The sequence below is a fragment of the Nannospalax galili genome, unplaced genomic scaffold, assembly GCF_000622305.1.
Source record: "Nannospalax galili isolate Female #2095 unplaced genomic scaffold, S.galili_v1.0 scaffold14, whole genome shotgun sequence".
Lineage (NCBI taxonomy): Eukaryota > Metazoa > Chordata > Mammalia > Rodentia > Spalacidae > Nannospalax > Nannospalax galili.
The window spans coordinates 1,161,250-1,168,461 of record NW_008336953.1 but is presented as its reverse complement, the minus strand read 5'-3'; positions in this window follow the sequence as shown (position 1 = coordinate 1,168,461).

The window sequence follows — 7,212 nt, the reverse complement described above, 5'->3', positions numbered from 1 at the left end:
ATATATATATTTTTTTTTAAATCAGAACTTCACAAATGTTGATCATGGGGTTGGAGAGATGGCTCAGCAGTTAAGAGTGTTTGCTGCTCTTTCAGAGGACCCAAGTTCAGTTCCCAGAACCTACATCAAGTGCCTCACAACCACCTGTAACTCCAGTTCCAAGGAATCAGACACACTCTTCTGGTCTCTTTGGTCATCTCCACACACATACCCACACATAACTTTTTAAAATTATTGTTCATGAATATAGAAAAAAAATTTTTTATTTGTTTTATTTTCTTGTGATATTAAGGCTCCAACTCAGGGCCTTGTGCATGCTAGACAAGTGTACTACTATTAAGCTGCAACTCCAGCCTGGGAAGGATTTCTTAAACAAAACATTAAAATGCATTTCCATTGAGGAAATGATAAATCAAACCATATTTAAATTTTAGAAATACCTTTAATATGTCAGGAGACAACATAAAAATGAAAAGATAAACTGAGATGGTATTTCCAAGGCATGTACTTGACAAGGGATTGATTACTATTTAGAATGTATAACTAGCTTATGCAGAAAAAGTTAATAATTTATGAATTATTTCATGAGTAAAAGATGTGGGTAAGGACATACACATATGAAGTTAAAGTGTAGGGCGGTTAACAGGAAGGATACATACTGACTTCAAAAGAAAGTGATTTCTTCTTGGAGAAATGGAAAGAAGGAAGGAGATGAATTGGAAGGAGTCCCAGAGGGGCAGCAGCTCTTTCTAGAAGATCAGAGACCATTATGGCAAGATGTTAACACTCTTTGTTCTTTGAACTTTTTACTGGCTTGGTATAATTTATTTAAAAAATCTTTAACATCAATTCCCATTCAAAACACAAACAACCAAATAACACATTTCTTTTTTAGTTGATGATGACCCTGATCGGTGGAGTTCACAGGCACCATGGCAAAGCTCACTCTGTTCATTTGAGCTCTGCCCTGGGAGAAGCAACGGTAGCATGATATTCACAGCAGAGGATTCTCTAAGGTGCTGGCTCTGTGTGGCAAGATTGCTTCTCAGAGAGATTAATGAAGAGAATGAAATCTCATTCAAAACTGTGAATGAGGATAAGTTATTCTTTTTAAAAATTTTTATTTTACATGTACAACTGTTTTACCTGCATGTATATAAATGCACCTATGCATGCAATGTCAGGGAGCTCAGAAGAGGGCTTCTTTCCTCCTGGAACTGGAATTAAAAACAGTTGTTAGCTGCCATGTGGGTGCTGGGAATTGAACCCAGGTCCTCTGCAAGAGCAGCAGTGCTTTTATTTGCTGAGCAGTATCTCCAACCCCCAAAGCATGTATTCATTGTAAAATTTTTTATTTATTATTTTTATTTTATGTGTATGAGTGTATTGCCTGCATGTATGTGAGTGCACCTGTGGCGTGCAATGTTGCAGAGGTCAGAAGAGGGCGTCGGATTCCCCTGGAACTGAAGTTTTAGGACGGTTCATAGCTGCCATGTGGGTGCTGGGAATTGAACCCAGGTCCTCTGCAAGAGCAGTCAGTGCTTTTAACCTCTGAGCCATCTCTCCAGCCCCAAAGCATTTATTCTTACACAGTGGATCTTAAATTTCCCCAAAGGCCCACGTGCAAAGCCTTGGTCCTCAGCTCAGTACTGTTGGGAGCTTAAAGAAGTAGGAATGACCAAACAGTAGGTGAGTGGGTGTGTATTGGTGTCTCTCTCTTTCTCTTCCAAGTTCCATCCAAGAAGTGACTAGATTTGTTCCTCCATCTGCCCCCACCAGGAAGCTTGCCTGGCCTTGCTTTGGGCCCTTGAACAACCATGGAGTAAACCTCCAAAATGGTGGGTCAAAATTAGTTAATAACCTCCAGCATGTGTTACTCTCATGGAGAGATGAAAAAAGTGAGCAATGTTGTGACTGGAGAGATGGCTCAGCGTTTAAGAGTAATGACTGCTCTCACAGAGGACCCAGATTCGACTACCCCCCACCCACATGGCGACCAACAACCTTCCAGGGATTCAGCACCTTTTCCTCTCCTTGGGCATTGCACACACGGGTGCATATATACACATGCAGGAAATACACTCATACACAAAAAATTATCAATAAAAATATTTTTAAAAAGTGAGCAAACAGCCCCTCAGCAGGCACCATGTTAAAGAAGCGATGAGGACCTGCAAGATGGCTTCGGGGTAAAGCTGCTGGCCTCTAAGCCTCAGGACCCGAATTTGATTCCTCCATTTGATGGACGAACAGAACCGGCTTCCAAAAGTTGCCCTCTGAACTCTGTAATCATGCTGTGGCACACCCCTCCCCCAAATAAATAACTAAATGCAAAAACAAACAAAGGTTAATGAAAAAATAATTTCAGCTGTGGCAAGATTTTATTTGTTATTTAGGTCTGCTATTTTGTGCATGTGTGTATGCATCTAGATATCAGGAATTAGTACGGTGGATACAAGGAACGCAGTTTCTCCTTTTCTACAGCAGCTCATACAGTGAGTCTCCCCTTGCTAATTCTCATTGGCAAAAGTTCAGTTAACTTATAACCTCCATTGGAACATTCATAGCAGTCATGTGGAAAAGACCCAGTGTTTCCTTTGCTTTGAGCCTTGACTTTGTTGCAGGTCAAGGAGAGCATCATGGCGGTTTTGCTTCTGTGTGAACCAAAAGAACTGAGAGTTTACCTGGTAAATTTCATGGTGGGTGACACCAGTACAGTAATGCAGAATGATGCTCAGGAAATTGGCTAAAGAGACTGCACTTTACAGCAACGCGCACACAGAACATCACTGGAAGGGCCAACGTTACTCAGACACCTCTGAACTCCCTCCGACTAACAGTGTGAAGACCCACGTCTCCTCACTGGCCCATTAACGTCATTGTGATCTCCTTTTCAGCCTTGTTTCCAAAACCACCAAACTCTGTCCTTAAACTATGGATCTGCACCATTTGGGGTATGTTCATAAAGAACAATGCTCTAGGGGCTGGTGAGATGGCTGAGCGGATAAAGGGCAAAAGCACAAGCCTGAGACGTGAGTTTGTTCCCCAGAACCAACACCACAAGGTTGTACGCTGACCTCCACACACATACCATGCCCCCTCCCTCACATACACACGTAATAATTTTTTTAAAGCGCGTTCTATGCTTGTCTCAGTTTTTCCCTTGCTCCTCCCCATATTCCCGCTTATTTTTAAAAAATTATTTATTATTTATTTAATGTGTATAAGTGTATTGCCTGCATGTATATAACTATGCCTATGTCATGTAATACCCAAGGAGGTTAGAAGAGGATGTTAGATTTCCTGGAACTGGAGTTAAAGATGGTTGCTAACCACCATGTGGGTGTTGGGAACTGAACCCAGGTCCTCTGCAAGAGCAGCCAGTGCTCTTAACTGCTGAGCCATCTCTCCAGGCCCTGTTCCCCTCTTCTTAGCCCTTTCCTCCTCCCTACCTTTCTTTCCTAGAAAAGGTCTCACTGCGTTTTGTTACTATGTTGCCCAGGCTAGTGTTGAACTCCTGAGCTCAAGTAACTCTTTGCCTCAGTCTCCCGAGGAACCAGGACTACATGTGCATTCCACTATGCCAGCTCTGCCTATTTTTCCTATGGCAACTGAAATACTACCAAAACCCCAGCTAAAATCCAGGCTTGGCTTATGTGACAAGGAGTTTGTGATAAAAAGTTTGTTGGGCTTTTCTAAGGGGTTCAGTGATATCAGAACTCTGAAATTGATTTGACCATCATCTCATGTTGCAAAATGGCTGCCACAACTCCAAATATCATTATCTATACTCTGGGTTCAAGGCTGAGAGGGGAGGCAGAAAGTTTATTCTTCCTGGGCTAGGTGTGGGTGCACTTGTGTAATCCTAGCACTTGGGAGATGGAGACAGGAGGATCTGGAGTTCAGGGCCCGCTTGAGCCACATAAATTTGTTTCAAAAAATTTTTTTTCTTTTAAATTCTTCTTGAGTCAAGGAAGTATTCAAGTTTCCCAGATGCCCCATCAGAGGATTCCTTCGTATCTTTCAGTCAGAACTGGGACACATTTTCACCCCTTACTTGGGAACTGGTGCCAGTCTTCATATAAAAAAGAAATCTGGGGTCGGGGGAGATGGCTCCTATGCACGGACAAGGACCTGGATTCATTCTCCAGCACCACGTAAAGATGCTGAGTATGGTGGTGCACACGTGTAATTCCAACATTGAGGAGGTAGAGACAAGCAAATCCCTGGGTCTCTCAGGCCAGCCAGTCTGTTCCTATGGATGAGCTCTAGGTTCAGTGAGAGACCTTGTCTCCAAGGAGATAGATGGCATTCTGAGAATGACGCCAGAAGTTGTTCTCTAGCCCTCACATACACGCACACATGTACATCTGCTCACATATGAACATGCATGCACACACGTCTATTAAAAACAGGAATTTGCTCAATATTTCAGAAAACCTGGATTCTGTTTAGGAAGAGCAAAGAGGGCCAGCTTGGCTAGGCAGTAATTACAGATTCATCAATCAGTTCACCCCTCAGCATCTGAAAACCAGCTTGGCCCATCGCTGCCTTGAGGCATCTTCGACTAATGTCATCTGTATCTTTCAGACTTTCCTCCCAGTGGGTGATACTTATCTTCTAACTTAATTGAACTTTTTGTGGGTGCAACCACAGCCTCCTTGATGTGTTTTCATCCATCACATACCCATTCATTCCTCATGATGGATCAGACTGGTGAAGAAGCCCCAGCTCTCCACAGGCTTAGGGGCAAGAGGGCAGATGGGTAAGAAAGTGTAAACATCAAAGAAGCCATGCATGGCACAGTGTCTGAGATAAAGTGTGGCACAGAAGAAAGCCCTGATTCTACAACTCAGCACAGTGTCCTAGGTCAAAAGAAATACTTAGATTTCTGTATTTAGTTGTATATGACATCAGAATGGCTATTTGTTTGGTGTCTGGGAAACGTGGCTGTATTTCTCTCAAATTTTAAATGACCCCATAGAAACTCTGAATGTGTTCACTGTGGTACCCCAGGGTGACTTGGAGCATAGTTTAGAAACTATGGTATAGATACTATAAGATCTTTTACTTGGTTTTGTATTTTAGGACGATGACCCGTTCAGTGGGTTGGCTAAAGGTTTGGTAGGAGGTAGGGAGACTATGTGTGAGTGGTAGCCATTCAGGAGATGTGAAAGCGTGAAATGAGGCTCACCAGTGGGAATATTCCTGGTTCTGAAATACAGCATGGGGAACTGGGTACAGTGGTGAACACTTGTCACTCCAACACCAGGAAGGCTGAGTGGAGAGGATCAGGAGTTAAAGGCCAGCCTGGGCCATCCAGTGAGACCCTGTCTCCTATCTCAATTTTTTTTAACTATGCATTTAAAATTTGTATTTTAATTATGTGTCACAGTGGTTTGAATAAAAATGACCCCTATAGAGTTGTGTATTTGAGCACTTGGCCCATAGTTGGTGGTGCTGTTGGGAGGTCATGGAATCTTTAGACGGTGGAGCCTTGCTGGAGGAAGTTTGTGAAGCCAGCTTTGAAAGTTTGTGGAATACCCCACTTCTAGCTCTTGATCTCAGCTTCCTGTGTGTGAGAGAGATGTGATCCCTCAGCTTCCTGTGTGTGGATAAAGATGTGATCGGCCAACTTCCTGTTCCTGTCAGCATGCATTCCCCAACATTACAGATTCAAGGCCGCATTCCATTCTAGAACCACAAGCCAAACAAATTTCCTTATTATTTGGTTTGGGCAGAAGAAAAAGATAAATGATTCCCAGATTACAGACTTGGGTTAAAAAGGTGCCCCATAGTGGAAAACGGGGAAACTGTGACTTTGGAAAAGAATTCCACTTTTTTGCTTGTTGAATTTGAGATATTGATAAGGACGGGATGATTGTATGACTGTATGATTGGAGTTGGTCGTGGGAGGAGCTGAAATGGCTCAGGGCGGCTTTTCTGTAAGAGACAAGTCCACAAGTGATGTTTCATTTTATGGGTCAACTTGGCTGGGCCTCAGGATCCCCAGGCAGCTGGTGACACCTTATTTTCTGATAGTGTCTATAAGGGTGTTTCTGGAGGAGGTCAGCATTTACTCAGTGGGAAGCAGATGGCCTTCCCTTCCCAGTGTAGGTGGCCACCATCCAGTCCATGCAGCACATACAGAAAAAGCAGAGGGGAAGGGAAGTTGCTCTCTCTGACTGTCTTTTCCAGCCCTCGGTACTCAGACCCGAACACTGGCTCTTGGTGTTTTCAACTATCACTGGGTCCAGCCCAGCTCATACAGGGCACACAGTCATGTGAGCCAGTTCCCATGCATATTATTAGTGATATGCCTTGTGTAAAGAGTCACCGAAGGAAGAAGATCCTGTCAAGGAGATGGGTACTCAGAGAGATGTCATGAGGCTTGTGTGCATCAATGTGTCTGGGAAAAGCCAGGACTGCCACCCTATTGCTGTCTTTTCTATGGAGACCTTTGGTGTGTGTGTGTGTGTGTGTGTGTGTGTGTGTGTGTGTGTGTGTGTGTGAAGAGGGGGAAGCTAGGCAGAACCTCCCAGTGGCACAGAGCTTCGGAGATGGTGGGCGTGGGTAGAGGGAGAGGGCAGGAAAGAATCTACTCATGGGAGCTCTGGGCCCCCAGGGAAAGGAGCACTGTTTTCATGCTTACATTTTAAGAAAAAATAAGGTGATGGTTTACAGTGTCAAGTGGAACATGGTGATGGAGGAAGACTCCAGAAGCTGAGAATCTGGAAGCTGCTGGTGACTTAACACCCCCATGCCTCAGTTTGTTTTCTATAAGGAAGGTAGAAACCAGAGTTGTTCAGGACATGACAAGGGAATCCACCATAGAAATTCAGTAACAACCTAGACTGAAAAGATACAAAGACACCATCATTAACAGGGTGGGGGAACTTCCTCTGTCACTCACTAACCTCTGTAACAGTGCCTGTCACTAACCCTGTTTTTCCTTTCTTTTTATTCTGTGTGTGTGTGTGTGTGTGTGTGTGTGTGTGTGTACATGCACCTGTGTGCATGTGTATGTATGTGGGCACATGTCTGCCACAGTTTCTGTGTGGAGCTCAGAAGACATCTTTGCATGCGTCAATTCTCTCCTTCTACCAAGTGCATCCTAGGGATCAAACTCAGGTCATCAGGCTTGGCGGCAAGCACCTTTACCCACTGAGCTATCTTGCTGGATCTTTTCTTCTTCCATCTCTTCTCTTCTTG